This window comes from Lepisosteus platostomus, chromosome 1, assembly GCF_059453375.1.
Source record: "Lepisosteus platostomus isolate fLepPlt1 chromosome 1, fLepPlt1.hap1, whole genome shotgun sequence".
Classification (NCBI taxonomy): domain Eukaryota; kingdom Metazoa; phylum Chordata; class Actinopteri; order Semionotiformes; family Lepisosteidae; genus Lepisosteus; species Lepisosteus platostomus.
In genome coordinates, this window is record NC_142611.1 from 65,764,971 (window position 1) to 65,781,281 (window position 16,311).

Below are 16,311 nucleotides of genomic sequence, written 5' to 3' on the forward strand. Positions count from 1 at the left end.
TAAAATGACAATAAAAAGCTCACTTGACTGTCATTGCCTGCACCCAGCCTCACATTAGCCAGACGGGGGTGGAGAACAATAGGGAAGACACTGATGCACTGCACATTTCTCGGCAATTATTACATTTAACAAAGAGTGGGGATTAAAAAAAGGGAGCAGAAGAGCCACAGAAGCTGTTTCCTGCGGTTCTTCATTTATTTCGCTGGGCGGCTTTAAAAAAAATAATAATACAAATACAAAATCAACAGGAATGAGCCCCATGTCAACCTGGGAGATGTTTCATTATAGCATTACACGAAAGAAAGGAAATTAAAAAGGGTGAAGGCAATAAAATCCAGCATTCTTGAGTTTCCCTTAACACTTTTTTAAGTGATTTCTGTACTTGTTTCCTTTTCACAGATTTTTAAAAAGCTATATGCACTAAATATCTAGCTCCACCATGCTTATCGCCCACCACTGAAGTGTAGCCACATCTGGGAGACACACAGCGGCCATTCTGCACCAGCAGCCCCCTCTGGGTGACACCCAACCAACATTCTGCACCAATGACCCTGTTTGGAGACACACAGCAGCCATTATGTACCAGCAGCCGGGACATTGGCTTAACAACTTTACTCTTACAAACAGCTCCCAGAGATCTTTAATGATCAATTAGTCAGGACCTAGGCTTGACGTCTCTTGTGGAAGGATGACATCTGTAACAGATGTCCCTGGTCACCATACTAGAGCATTGATTGGGAAATGCTGGCCCAGATATTTAAAGGTCATTATTATCTATACTGTACTGTGGTGCATTAGAGACACTCCTCCTAAAGTAGCTGTAACTGAGAATAGATCCTAAAGAGGTCTTTCACATCATCCATCTGTCAGTGGCAGGGTAAAAGAGAAGATCGCTTTATTGGCCATATACAATTTCTTGTAATAGGAATGTGTCTTTTCACATACCCCAGCTTGCTCTCCATGAGACACACAGACAGGGAGAGAAGCTTGGGGTCAGAGTGCAGTTGGGGTGAAGGGCCTTGCTCAGGAGCCCAACGGACTAGGATTCCTCTGCTGGCCGCAGAATACGAACCAGCAACCTTCCAGCCACAGGCGCAGATCCTTAGCCACAGAGCCACCACACCGCAGGAACCTAAGCCAGTCGGTTGTTGCACAGTAGTGATGCTACTGATAAGGAACTTAGTTATGGAGAAAAGGATGTTTGTATGCTCATAAATCATTAAACAGTATAAATCATTTAAATCTTGAAAGACTGGCATGGGCTATGAAGACTTAGTATGGTACTCTGTGAATTGAATAATGGTAATTAATACTTTATGACTAGACGTCCACAGGGTCTTTGAATTTGATTTGAACCACAACTTCTTGCACAGAAATGTTTACTGAAGCATTGTGTGAACGTATTAAGATGCACATTTTCGATACCTTTGGCTAGAACCGTGTCTAGAACAAAGTTTCTCAACCCCAGGCCATGGGGCCCTGGATGCAGCAGGTTTTCTTTATCTCTTTAAGTTACATACAGTTCTGTCTCTGAGAGACATATTAAACTGATCCAATTAAGATTTAACTGGAGTACTTTATCTCTTTATCTCTTCTCTTGGCCCAGCTGGTGATGATTAGGCCTCAAACTCAGTTCCCGGAGAACCTGTGTCTTCCAGTGTTTGTTCCATCAGAGCACTCAGTTAACATCGTTACTCTAATTCTGTAATTAACCACTTAATTGTAGTACTTCTAACCAGGCATGGAGATATTTATAGGCAAATGGACCATTTTCTAAATGAATGAGATGAGGATCAAGAAAGGAGGACCCTATAGTCTACATGTCTAATAAAGAAAGTAATGAAGCTAATAGGTTAATTGACCAGAATAAAAAGTGGAAGGCACTAGATCCTCCAGTAACTGATTCAGAGAGAGGCACAGATTCTGTTTTCAGAAGGCACAGACACCCAGCTGGTCTTTGGTCCCCGATCTCTGGTTTGACATGCATGCTGGGTGTTCCCTTTCCATGTGGTTGTGCCTGGCATTGTGCGATTTGCAGACCTGGCCCAAATTCTGCCACGCCTCTCCCAACAGTTGGCTCCTTCCCTTTCGTGAGCCAGCTCTGGATCAGCTCAGTCCCACAGGTGCTGCATACCTGTATGTCTTTAGCTGTGCTCCATGGCAATTAGTAGCCCAATGTATCTTCTAAGTTGCTGCTGCTATCGATGGCGGGGAAAATAATGCCTAGAAAAAAAAAACCAAACTATAAAATAATTGAATTAAAGATTGCCGTGTCTGGTCAGCAGTTGTTGTAGTTTCTATTGAAAAGCTATTCAGGCATGGAGTTCTAGACTAGCTCAGCAGGTACCTGTGAGCCATTAGTCTTCATTTTTCCCTGGACCTGCGAAAGGGCTCAGATGTCTAAAGTACAAACCAGAATTTATTGAGCCGGCCGTGTTTGACTAAATGAAAGAAATTGTCTGTCTGCTCGTGTTTTGCCAGCAAGGAGCATGGCAGTGGCCTCGGGCTAATCGCGCACCTCACAGGAGAGAGACGTCCGGAGGTGGTGGCTGGGTCAGACGTTTCTCATTTGAGACCAGTTCAAACCGTAGCTCTCATCGAGGTCTTGTAACCCCGCTTGTCCTTCTCAAATCAGGAGCCTCGCCGCTTCCCAGACTCACGCCACACACAAAACAAAAAACAAACCCTGGAGGATATCCTGCAAGAGTTTGACACTCAGCTCCTTCAGCCTTCTGCAGGACACTTGCAGAAATCCATAATGATGTCAGAGCTGAAGTTCTGGAAGATTTTAATATGTGACAACATCAGGGTGGTTGACAGATACCTACTTCTCACCTGAACATATTTTCCTGTGTCTGTCCCATCTTGTCTGCACATGATGCAATGTGGTACGGTATTAGTTACTAGGGCTGCAAAGTACAGTTTTATTACTGGACTCTGTTAAATTAAGGATACTTTGTTTTAGTGGGTTATTTTATTTTTCTGCCTATTTTTAAAGCCGTAATCAGGTTTGATTAGGTCCTCTGCATCCCTAATCTAATGTAGCAGTGTCTGACGGCAGTGATGGGTGGGTGGATTTTTTTCATAGTTTTTTTTTTTACATTCAAGAAGAGGAAAAAGGGTACGTCAAGCTTCACATCTGTGTCTCACCGAGACTGGATTCCTCTAACATAAACACCTCAAAACAGGCAGCTGGGGGGAGGGAAATATCAGAAGCTGACACCAAACATGATTATTTCTGATGCTATTGATTTATTGAGTTTGCTTTCCTTCAGCCTAATAGCATTTTTTTATCATTTCCGCTTCTATTCGTTTTTAAAATAAATGACTCAGATGTTACAGCTGAGGTGGAGAGGGCTAAATGTACTATTAATTAATATAAACACAGTAGCATGTCGCTGTCCTGGATTCGATTCGGTGTTTGTGTGTGTACCCAGTGATGGACTGGCCTCCAGGAGTACAGCCCTGCCCTGCGGTCTGTATCTATCAGATTAGGTTCCGGCTTTCCCTGACCTCCCTATAGCACGAACTTAATTACTCCAGCGCCGCTGGGAAGTATACCGAGATAGAGGCGTCGAGGTGCAGTCCGCTCAAAGAAAGGGCCATGCTTTTTTCTGTGAGGAGAAGGGCGGATTCAGTACTACAGCACTAAAGACTTTTTATTTTTTGGTGGTGGTGAACTAGTCCCATCCAGCATTGCTATTGCAAGATGGTGCTTCTTGGTCTTCATTCTAGCTCCACTCTCAATTGCTTCATTGAACTAATAATGTAATTGATTATTCAACATTGTTTTCTGCTCCTAACCAATTGCAGCTGTCATGTTCTTTTTGGGGAAGCATTCCTGTAGGCACGCTCTTGCGCAGTGTGGGTGATGAGGGGCAAAAAGAGAAAACAGTATTTCTGGAAGGAGATGGCTCTGGGAAACTGGGCCCGGCCCCGTCTGTACCCTTTTGTGCTGAGCAGATGGATCAGTGTGCACTGGCTACAGCTCTTTGCAGGTAGGCTGAGGATCCCTGGGCTGGTGGAGAGGATGGGGAATGACAGATATTAACGAGAGTCTGGTGCAGCCCTCTGAGCCAGGAAGGGGGGGACAGAGATCCGACTGCGCTAATTGAAACAGAAGGAGATGGATACTGGAGGATCTCTCGTCCCTCCTGGCTCAGCACTTTAGCGTCTCCCTTCTCATTTCCTTTTATTTGGAGTTTTCCTCCCCATCTGAATACGAGTCAGAATTAATACTCTTTCTCTGCAATAAAAAGAGGTTGGAGATCTTAAAGGGCCCAAGTTGGATTTCTCTTCGTGCAGTGCAGCTGCGTAGCCGATACACTGATGCGTTCTGACTCAACAATCCAGCTATAACAATCCAACTAGCGAAGCAAGTGGGTACTGCATGAAACAAATTAGATTTCTAGGAATCTGTAATTTCAAATCGTCCCTCTTGCTGCAGGCTGGCTAAAGGCAGAACTGCTTTTTGCTGTCATTAAATAACAAAATACTTTTTTTTCCCCTGTTTCCATAGACATCAACCCAAAGAGCCATATCCCAGTGGGTTTTACACATCACCCAAAAATAACCAATTTCTAAAACCATGAAACAATTTTATTTTGCACTATTAAGCAGCTGATCCATTAAAATAAGTACTTTAGAGGGCATTGGAAATGAAAGCATGAACATCCTCCAGCTCCCAAGGGTCACAAATTAACTTGAACAAATTGATCAAACACTCATGTGCTTCAAGCCTTAAGAAGTGATGAGTTAAAGATGGCTTGCAGAATGTGGCTCTCCAGGACTACGACTGGCCTTCCAATAATGAGATCAGCTCAGCCAACCTCTGCCTGGTTTCTGTGGCTGAACACAAGTGCAATGTTGTAGAATAATGAGACTAATTTAAATTAGACAACATTGCCTCTAGTGCAGACTTTCACAACCCTAGCCCTTGGGGTATCACTGTCTGCTGGTTTTTGCTCCAAATGAGCTCTTTGTTATACCTGCATATCTGAATCCTTGATTGAATTGTGCATTTGTTTAATTAGAAATTTGTCATTGTTTTCAACTGCTTCAGAAGAAAATATCACATCACTTCTTAGATTTAAAATTTAACTTGCCATCCCTAAAGAGCTAAGAGCTAAAAACACAGTTATAATTAATTAAATGATTAAAGGATCGATGAAGTGATTGAGATTCAATTTAGAGCGTGCGGGAAGTTACACTGATCCCTAGGGGCCTCCAGTTATAGAGTTCTGACAGATATTTCAGGACTTCTTTCCTGGGTTTCTCATAGCTGGTAGTTTAGGCCTCACAATGCCCAGCAAGCTCTCCAGTACCAAGGCTGCACACCACAGCTCTGCAGCCATCAGGATCAATATTACAGTCAAAGTGAGAAATGTGCTCGGCCTCAGCTCAATTAAGCAAAGACCTGGGTGGGTGGCTAAGTCGGTGCATAATGGGAAATGCCAATTGTGAACGTCAATCCTCCAGAGACCCCCAGAATGCAGCCTGGAACTACAGAACAAAGAAGGCCACCCCTCTGGGAGGGCAGCATCAGTCGTGAATGACAAAGAACAAGTGATAAATACAGTGCAGCTCTGACAGCGGGATTTTTATGGGGGCAATTCGTATTCTGTTTCTATCCCCTTTACAACTTCTGCCACTTTTGCCCAATTTTAATTGCTGCCGTCAGTAAAGCACCCAGATGACGCACGTCCCAAGAAAGCAGGAAAAAAAAACCCTGCTGCAAGACTGGCATTCCCATTAAAAATAATAAGATGCACCCCTCACGGCAGATTTTCTTTCCTCTAGCTTTCTCAACACACAAGCTACTGTTACCGATGAAGGCGGCGTGTTGACAGGTACATGGGGCCGGCTTCACAATAATCTGGATTCGCCGAGCAGCAGCCGGGAGGAAAATCGCAGCTCCTGGTGTCCTCCACGCACAAGCTTTTGGTCTCTGGCCATTTAATTATTGGCTGCTCTGATTGATCTGTTCATGAATGTAGTAGACAGAAAGAGGCTTGATTCACAAACTGTGCTTCTGTGCACCGGTCCTCTATGGCTGCTGTCCATAAGGGTTTAGAACCTGGCATGTTTAAATCAGGAGGGTCCAGCCATGATCTCAGCAAACCGCACCGTCTCCTTGTTTTTGTTTTTGAGCTGAGTGCCGTAATTGGATCAATCAATGCCACATTTCTCCTCACTGACGAATTTTACCGCCGAATCCTGCAGGAACGGGCTCGGGACCTCAAAGTCTGGGGATAGACATCTATTTTAAAAGGGGCTTCAATAGTTCAGTCAAATTAAGGACAAAAAACATTATAATGTCAAATTAAGGGTAAAGGCTATAGCATACTTAATACTTTGGCTTTAGATAAGATCAGATCACTTTGTTGGCCATATGCAATTTCTTGTATGAGGAATTTGTCTTTTTGCATACCCCAGCTTGCTCTCCATGAGACACACAGACAGCGAGAGAAGCTTGGGGTCAGAGCGCACGGTCAGTCATTTATATGGCGCCCCTGGAGCAGTTGGGGTTAAGGGCCTCCCTCAGGGGATCAACGGAGTAGGACTCCTCTGCCGGCCGCCGGATACAAACGGGCAACCTTCCAGCCACAGGCGCAGAGCCTTAGCCACAGAGCCACCACACTGCCCCACTGCTCTTCCTGCTGAGGAAATGACAGTGCTGACGGACATCAGCCCTGTCACAGCCTCCTGACTTGTGAAGAACTGGTGAAAAAATACTGTAACGGTGAAGCTGGGGTGCTTCAATGATGCACACAGCGCCACCTGCAGCCAGGGAGCATTTACACATAGGGAAGCAGGAGTGTATAATCAAAACGTCTGTTACATCAACAGGAAATTACTTTTTGGTCTATCTGACGTAATGACAAGTTCCATTACGTCTGTAAGATCTTAGGTATTTGGAGAAAAAAAAGCCTGAAGTGCATGTAGCCATTGTGCCCTGGATCCCAACCTTCATGAACAGAGATGTGTATCTTGGCCTAACAGGGATGGTAGCTCCAGTTCTCATTTTTCATCCCATCTCTAGAATTAGTTAACTGAATTTGTCATTTGGAAAAGAAGCCAAAACCCTTTTTTTTATTCAACCTAATCAGTTGCAAATTGCAAAGCAAACCCGTAAAACCTACAGGACTCCAAGACAGAAGGATGGGGGAAATACTGGAATGGTGTGCAGCTGAAAAAAGATTGAGACTCCAATCCAGGCTTATAACTCGAGTCATTTCTGCATCTTCCCATCTGAGCCTGTTTGTGACTAAATCGACCTTAATTCTTTCTTTATTTGAGCCTTCACTGCTTTCATCCCTGGATCTGTCGGAAATTTCAAGTTATATACACTCATCATTCACGTCAAAGGAAACGGAAAACGGCTTGGAACAACGCCAACGAGCAGATCCGTTACATAACTGAGGAATGCAATGCAGAAGGCCTGGTTTGGGAATCCAGGCGCTGTCCTGCACGTGCCGTGGGATGGCAGGGAGTGTCTGAAGTGCGCCGGAGCTGTGTAAGACATTCATAAGCTGCTCGGCCCTGGCATCTCAAGATGGGAGGCTGTGCAGGCTCCTGTGGTTTGGATCTCCGGCTCCAATTTGTACATAGCCATGGGGGACATCCAGGGGATTTACTGTCTCTAGCTCAAAAAGGCCTGATCCTGCGTTAGCTGGAGCTGAACACGCACCGGTGGAACTTAATGAGCCTTGCTGCACTGTGCTGTGCCTGCACAGCCCTGTCGCTGCCGTCAGCCAGTCTCCTGCCTGACAACTTCCATCTCTCCTTCAGCTCCGAAAAGGTGCTCGGTGCTCTCTTTCTCTTTTTCGACTAGCTTTTATTATTGATTCCCTACGGTAAAAAAAAAAAAGAGCAAAAAACGAGGGCAGCCTCTGTGCAGTGCAGAGGTTTTCAACAGATTCCAAAGTCCAGGCCTTCCTCAAATGTACGGATGACATGTCCGGCACATGCAAAAGCAGGACTCGCACCAGGGGCCCCTCCATGCGTGGTGGCAGTGCAGACGGTATCAGGCGTGAGTTCTTGACTTGCGGGGAAAAGATATCGCAGTGTGCGGGCTAGCTCCACCTGACTGTAACAGTGTCTTCCTGCAGGCTGTCGGGCTCCTCAACACCCTGGAATCTACTTGCACCCACTCCAATTCCAGAAACAGGGTTTAAATCCCCAGTGTGTTGAGTATATTGTATTATGTATTTGCCGTGTAATTTGCACTATGTGCACTTTACACTATGTGTATCTTGTCTACGATGTCTGTCAGTGCCCTGTCTGTATTTGCACTGTGGATCAGGAGGAACGATATTTCGTTCCACTGTATACTTGTACTGTATATGGCTGGAATGACAAACGTGAACTTGAACATGATTTGCAGCTGGTGCACACAAAACAAAGGCAATAGTCAGGGCAGGATTTTGGTGTCCGTAGGCCCTAGGCACTTTCACTCCGAAATGTGCAAGAAGAGGGATAAACGCCGGTGGAATGACGTCGATTGACATGATGCACCTCAAACTATTCTAATGCTGAACCACGTGATTGATGGAGCGAGTCGAGTGACCATCACTGCGATACTTCTAGTGTCTAGAACAGCCGCCAGACAGCGCAGGATTATTGATTTGGAGCACCTAGAGTCGGTCGCAAGCCTGTTGTCGCAGCTCGTTTTCCGTTAGTCACTAGTGTTTCCCTCCTTCGTAGGCCCTAGAAATTGTGGGAAATTGGAAAATAATGGGAAATCCAGCACTGGCAATAGTGTGGAGCTGTTGTTTGGGATATAGACCCACCTGATCAGAGGGTCGTGGGTTCAAATCCAAGGCAGCACACTGCTGTTGCCCCTTATTATCTGGAGGAGATTACTCCACATATATAAATGGGAATGGCAGTGATTGTACTAGTGATATGGTAGTGCCTCTCTTGCCTCACTGATCTAGAGCCCAGCTTGAGGCTCTTGTCTGTGTGGAGTTAGCATGTTACTCAGTGTTTGGGTTTGGATGATATTCTGATGTCTTCCTAAAGGGAGGCTACGTGCAATCATCTGTTCTAAATTGTCCTTTCCTGGGGGTGGGGTTCAAGGGGATTTTATATTTGCGGGGTTATTTTTAGTACATACTGAACTGGATATATGCCTATAGAGGAGTTGAAGCTCGTGAGTGTGACACTAGAGTCCTCTCGTTTCAGAGAGAAAAGTTGTGACGTCTCTCATGTAATCTAAACCTACCCTCATACATGGGATTTCTGGTTTAAGTGACTTTATTCTTGACACACACCTGTCCTGGACTAATTATTTTCTTGCCCAAATTCAAAATGAATTCGGTGACCAACTTCCACCTGTCTTCCTTTGTCACTGCACAAAACGAAGCCTTCCCTCCTTTCTCCTCGACCGGACCGGAGCCGGGGCTATCGGAATGCAATCACCTACTTAATCTGCGTTTCGGGCCCTGAAGGTTTCGGTTTCTGTCTTTTCTGTGACTTCTTCCTAAAGGGCCAAGCCAAGTCCTTGCAGTGCAACAGCGGGCAATTCAATGCGATGCCTGCCTCCTCCTCCCCCTTTCCGTCTGCACTTGCAGGCTTAGATTCCTGCCATTACTTTTGTAAATGTTTCGTCGTTTATCTTTTTGGGAGAGCGCGTGCGAAAACGAACACAAGCTCTATTGATACTGGCAGCTGATGTTTACCCCCGTCTGGGTCGGCTCTGTGCAATCGCTCTTCTCTTCCAGAGATGGCCTGTGTCGTTTCACCGGCAGTAATGAATGAACCTGTTCCAAGCAAATGAGTTACATTTTCACAGTATCATCTCCCTCACACTCTGCCACCCCCCAGCATTTACATGCATGCGCTTCTTCACCTCATTTAAGTTGATGCTTTGAGCTTAAGTCCCCTGCTGTATACTCTGTGTCTGTCTCTGTGTGTGTGTAGACATATATTTCTAGCCATTTGGGAACATGATCTGAAACAATGTTCCCACCACAACTGTAACGCGTGACTAACCGATGATGAAAGGACAAATTTAAAAACAAAATCTTTAAATTTAGATGTGCCAAACACATTAGTTTGGGGCCCATGTTCACCCCTTTTGGAGGTCTCGTTCAGTGGAGTACAGAAAAATGAGTAAAGATTGAGAGTCAGTGGGAGATCTTTAGGTCAATAAGAATCCAAACTAGAGTGTGTGTGTCTGTGTAATGATTCTGCACCTGTTAGTTTTGTGACAGTGGATGTATTCCAATAACACAGCAACAAAACAGCTTACAAAAAACACTCTGATTAGCCCTCACCCTGGTTTAAGCTTTGCGGTAAAAAGTCTCTTTCCATATCTGTATGTGTTTGAAGACGGACATTTTGCTTTTCCACTTTTATGCTTCCTAATAATATTGATAACATTCAATCAGCTTTTATTTAGTTTACTTTCATTCATGCTGTGCATTGTAAGGGAGCTGTGGGACTTAAGCAAAAAAATAAATAATGGAGAAACTATTAAATATATCATTTAAAATACATACCAAGGATAACTCAATATACCTTACACAGCATGTATCATTAAAATATAGCATATTTAATTAAAATCCAATGAGTCTTTAACCAAGTTTTGAAGATAATAAGTCAGAAATTATGTTAAGGCTGTGCGGTGGCTCTGTGGCTAAGGATCTGTGCCTGTGGCTGGAAGGTTGCTGGTTCAAATCCTGCAGCCGGCAGTGGAATCCTACTCTGTTGGGCCCCTGAGCAAGGCCCTTAACCCCAACTGCTCCAGGGATGCCATATAAATGGCTGACCCTGCGCTCTGACCCCAAGCTTCTCTCCCTGTCTGTGTGTCTCATGGAGAGCAAGTTGGGGTACTGTATGTGAAAAGACAAATTCCTAATACAAGAAATTATATATGGCCAATAAAGTGATCTTAATCTTAAGAAAGACTTTCAGGTTATTAACCTCAAAGTCTGTGAACACAGTAGGTGTAGTGGCTGTTATTTTATATAGTGAATTTCATGGTACATAAACTCAACGCACTGTATAACAAAATAAACAAAAGAGAACAAAATACGAAATTTAAATTACTTAAACAAAAACTAGCGTATAACAATTTGAAAGCGCTGACTTACTTGAAGGCGTCTACTAGGGTTTCCAGTGTTCAGAGTCTTGTATTGGGACCTGAAATAAGGCCAGAATCCAATTTAGTATCATTTTAAAAACTTAATTTCATTAGTAGATACGAAACAAAGCTAATATCACAGGTCCACAATCGGTCAGTATTATATTCTTCCATGCTTTATCCAGTACAGGTTCAGGGGGGGAGCCAGAGCCTATCTTGGCAAGCAATGGGCGTAAGGCAGGATACACCTTGGATGGGACACCAGTCCATTCCATGGCACGCATGTACTCACACCAGGGCCAGCTGTCCCAGAACCCATTAACCTGTCTTTGGACTGATAGATGAAAACCAGAGTACTTGGAGGAAACCCACGTGAAAACGAGGAGAACATACAAACTCCAAGGAGACAGCACCCCAGGAACTGAACAATTGTGCTGCCCTAGTATATTCTTGGTAGATTTAAATGAAAATTACCACAGATGTGCTGCATAGCTGAGCTGACCGAATTTTCCTAATGGATGGAATGCAAAAGAGCCAGTTAATGGGATTGTGTGTTTGAACATGTGTCTGAGATGGCAAAGAGAGGGGACTTTATTTTCAAATTTAAGAAAACCCCCTGTTTTCATTGATGGGGGGGGGGGGGGCTTTAAAAATCCACTTTTAATGAGTAGATTTCCGATACGAGGGCAGTAGTGACAAGAGTCTTGTTTGGGTTTCCACCTCTGCTGGCAAGCAGCGCACAAACAAACAGTAAATCAGCCTGACAGCCCTTCTGCTTAGTGAACGCCTAATTACCGTCCTAGCTCGACAAGGGGAAAAACTCAGCTATTCTGCAAAACTCATCTCCCAATCACAGCCAACTCTTTAAAACAATACACTGGAACTGCAACTAATAACTCTGGCCGTGATGATTAATCACCCCGTGCAGAGTCGGTCATTCTGCTGAAAGGAGAAAGGTGGGGGGTTTGTAGTCCTCAAGTGTATCAGCGAGTCTAGACCTAAGATGATATCGATCAGAAAAGTATCCCTTGCTTCTAAGAGAAGTGTTCTGTTTAAGTTGAAGCAGCATTACTGTGTAATTATTTCAGCAATACGTTGGTTTCGTTTGTGAGTTGACACAGAGTTTGGGGACTAGAGTTCGGGAGAGAAGACGAACACCCCCCCCCCTCCGTGGAGTCACATGACAAACAGGGTAAAGTTCAACGACAGGAACAAAATACAGAACACGTATTAGAGACTAGTTTACAGGTAGGATCGCCACCTTATCCACATGTAATAACTGGACAATGATTGTGCATGGGCTACTCGCTATATTTTGAAATTCTGCTGCTAGTTATCATGTGTCCAGGGCAGTGGGCATGTGTCTGGTCAGGTCATGTCTCATGTTTCCTGGATTGACGCATATAAAAATCCGGCTCAGGATTATTTAATTCTGGCAATCTGGACATGTAGATACAGCAATGGGCCAGTCCGGGACAGACTGAGATGGGCAGCAGCTCAACAATCAAATGGTAGGAGGCAGATTATCTAAAAAATTAATAGAGAGCATCAGCCGTATTGTTATTATGTGTAACCTTCAAATAAATGTGTGTGGTCTTTTTTTTCATTCTGTCCTTAACAAAAAACAAGTCAGTTAAATCCTCCTGAACAAAGCCCAGTGACGACTTTGGTCAAGAGCTTCTCTTCTGAAATGTATAATAAGTTTTATTTCCATTCACGAGGTCCTACTGCAGGTTAAATTTTAATTAGTACATTTCAGTTACAGGCGTTTCTGTAACAAAAAGGGCAAAGACTGCTCTCTACTTCATGCGTTGCCTGTTTCTATTAAAACTCCGCTCAGCAGACAACGTAACAAAACAAGTTGGCAATAAATTTCTGACTCCTACAGCCTCTCAACTTCACTGTTAACAAGAACACAAAGCTTAATGGCTTAAGATGAATGAAGGAAGTGGGGAAGTACAGTACACTTCTCTGTGGAGTTTCAGAGTCCCGTGTGCCTTGTTTTAGGGTTCCCCACAACTATGCCGCTCAAGAGGAAGCACTAAAGCTTTTCTGAGACCCTTCTTGCTTGAGTCAAAAGCTGCTACCGACAATAGAGAAACAACCGCCAGTGATTCTGGGATAGCGATAAAAGTGACAACAGGTTGGTTGAGGTTGTCCACATCCCCTGTAGCATCCTCACCGCTTTAGCCTCTGTGCTGTAAAATGTTTCTGGGCTCTACAGGAACCCTGTAACTTCACGAGTCTGCGGTTTACAGCGCCACACTGGAGCGGAGGTTTGCTGTCACGAGCCCAGGGTTGACGAGAGCAGCGGCCTTTATCCAGCCTTCAGGCAGGGGATGTGAAGAGCGAGTGAGGCTGCTCTACCTTACGGGTCAAGGGTCGCCTGGCCTTTACTTATGGGTCACTGCTGACCGCCTCCACTTTCAACACCAAGCAGGGGGCAGTGCTGCAGCCTCCCCCGGGCAGCCAAGCAAGGATGGGGCTAAAATGCATTGAAAGGTTTGTCATTGTGTGTCTGGTGTACGAGGGAGAAGTGGCAGGGCTGCTGGATTAGTGCATGGGGCGCGATCCCATTGAGGAGCGCTGCGAGAGACAAAAGTGGGAAGGTCACCCAGAGCTAATGCATCCCTTTGTCGAAGAAAATTGTCATTTTTCCTGCTCTGCTACCGAGCTTTTCAGCCTCAGCGTATGGCCATAATTTGTTTTTTAAATTTGTTATTGATGGGCTTGGGATGAGATGGAACGGGGGAGAGCGCACTGGTGTGTGCGCGTGTGTGTGGGCTGGGAGGGCTCTGCGAGCATCTCGGCATTACCATTTAAATGCTGGCCGGTTTTCCGATGCACGCGAACCCAGGGGACATGTTGCCTGCTCCCGAGCTGGAAAAAAAAGGGGACAAAAAGAAATCACTCAGTCTGACATGCATAGGTGGCTTGGTTTTTCTTTCTGCTTTCTAATGCAACTTTGATGGGAAGCGACAGAAGTTGAAAAGGATATCTTTTCAGAAACGGCCTGCTGCAGTCGGGGATGATTCCTTTATTTTCCGAAGATTGGACTTTTTCTCCATCCATTATCTCTAAGAGACCAAGGCCACCGGTGTCACCAGTATAGAAAATGACAGTTTACCCCCTTTTTTTACCAAATGAATGTATAATCACTAAAGATATTTCATTATGCTACTGACATTCGCCAAGAAATTCGCCATTTTAAATGCCGTATGTAGTATTTAATACACTGAAAAATCAAGACGAGTACTGCAGATATCGGCGGCATGGTAGCCCAGTGATTAGTAGTTCAGGTGGGTAGCTGCGTCAGCATGCGTAGGCTGCAAAGGAACAAGTAATAGGTTTATTCCATGCTGAAAAAAAGAAGAAAGAAAACACAACGTTTCGCCCGTGGGGCCTTCTTCAGGTTAGTATTGCTGTTAGTATTGCAGATTAGTTTTGCTGCTTTGCAGTGCTGGGGCCATGGCTTCTTCTGTGGAGTTTGCATGCTCTCCCCATGTTTGTGTGACTTTCCTCCAAGTGCTCTGCTTTCCTCCCACAGTTACGGGACATGCTGGTAGATTAAGTGGCTTCTGGGAAAACTGTCCCAGGTGTGACTGTGTTTCTGTCTGCGTGTGATCTGCCATGGACTGGCGTTCTGTCCAGGTTGTATCCCTCTTTGCATACAGTTGTATCCCCCCCCCGACTCTGTACTAGGTAAAGTAATTAGAAAATTGGTGGTGGGATTACCATAAATATCTGGCTGCTTTGTCCTGAAATAAAACATACCACTTCATAAGTAATAGGAGCTTCAGTACAGTGCATGCATCATGTATTAATAGAGCATCAATGACTGCACACAGGATTTGATGGGCCATTGCAGGCACAACTACTAGTAACTACTACTAACTGCCCAAGGTGCACAGCCTACATAAGCACCAGACCAGAGACCGTTCTCTCTTCGAAAGTGGGAATTTTTGCCCATCACTGTAACAAGCACATCTTTGCACTCGGAGTTCTGTTACGCTGACACTGAAGAATCCCTTGACTCTTGTGCCACTAAGACGCTTCAGTCGAGCCCTCCACAAGACGCAAAAGTGACAATCCAGCCAGAATCACAGATTGGGAAAATAAAGCCTAACCCCACAGGAATGTCACAAAGAGACGGGGGACTAGAATCGAACCTCTTTCATCTGGAGGAGGACGCCGCAAGAAGGATCTGATTCAAGGTGAGATCATTTAAGGGACGGAGTCAATCGCACTGCCTACTTCGTGATGAAATGAGGTTATGAAGGTCACGGACAAAAATAAGGAGGAGACGCACTCGGGCTGAAAATAGAGCGGTTTTACACCAGCCAGCTCTGCTCTGGAATCCTTCAAGAGACGAGAGGAGATCTGGGAAGAGCTTATTTGCACTTGAATTTCCCGTCTGTTATTCCTGAGCGCGTTTTTTTAGCTATCCCATCTAGGAAATGTATGCATACGCCTTAAAATGGAAGTTTGTTATTCCCTAAAAAACCTTAAGTTCATGGACAATTCCCAAAAGGGCATAGAAAACCTTTTTTTGTTTTGTTTATGTAACGTCTTCGATGGCGAAAATATGACCTGTCTCTTTAATGGTTCCCAGCCCTACTACGTATAGATGAAGGACACCCATCCCAACCCACCGAACAAGGCATTAGCGTCAGTAGACCCTGTGGTGCTTTATTTCATGTTCTCTGACCAATTAAGAGCTTGTAGTCCTTGAAGGTAAATGTTTTTATATAGTACGTTATAGTATATAGTAGGTTAGAGCGAGAAAACATGACCAGTGGTCTGAAGGATACCTGAATTGTGAGTCTACGATTTACTACCCGGATATAAACAGATTTTCAGGTCTCTTATTTTTGTGGGTTTCATGTGGTCAGTCACAGCAGAAGAGGCAAAAAATACTTCTGGGAATAGCAAACCACTACACGACACAGAGGTGGACTGAGAACCCTCTGGGTAGGTTTTATTAAATCGATACATTGTGCTACAGGAAAGACTCCTGGTACCAAAAAATACTTAGCATCTCACCACGTGTAGTGGGCATTAAAACTGTTGGTCAAGCATTTGTAAACCGAGTCAGTAGTTTTAATATAACGTCCACTTTGTTTCCGTGCTCGTTTGTAACATTTATTTTTGTTCCTACATGTTTTCTCTTGCGTCAGCTTTGCATAATGCTGTTTCTTGGTCTTAAACAGCCGAATCACCCT

The 16,311-nt window shown here is 44.5% G+C and overlaps 1 long non-coding RNA gene across 1 annotated transcript in view; it reads right to left on the reverse strand.

The window, feature by feature from the left end:
• Positions 1 to 1,581: 1,581 nt before the first annotated feature.
• LOC148678486 (uncharacterized) overlaps positions 1,582 to 16,311 on the reverse strand; it is a 30,669-nt gene continuing 15,939 nt past the window's right edge. Inside the window, exons 2-4 of the long non-coding RNA XR_015939186.1 lie at positions 13,906 to 13,969; positions 11,100 to 11,148; positions 1,582 to 2,223 (exon numbers count right to left, since the gene is read on the reverse strand). This is a non-coding gene — a long non-coding RNA (uncharacterized LOC148678486). The remainder of the gene's footprint in view (positions 2,224 to 11,099; positions 11,149 to 13,905; positions 13,970 to 16,311) is intronic.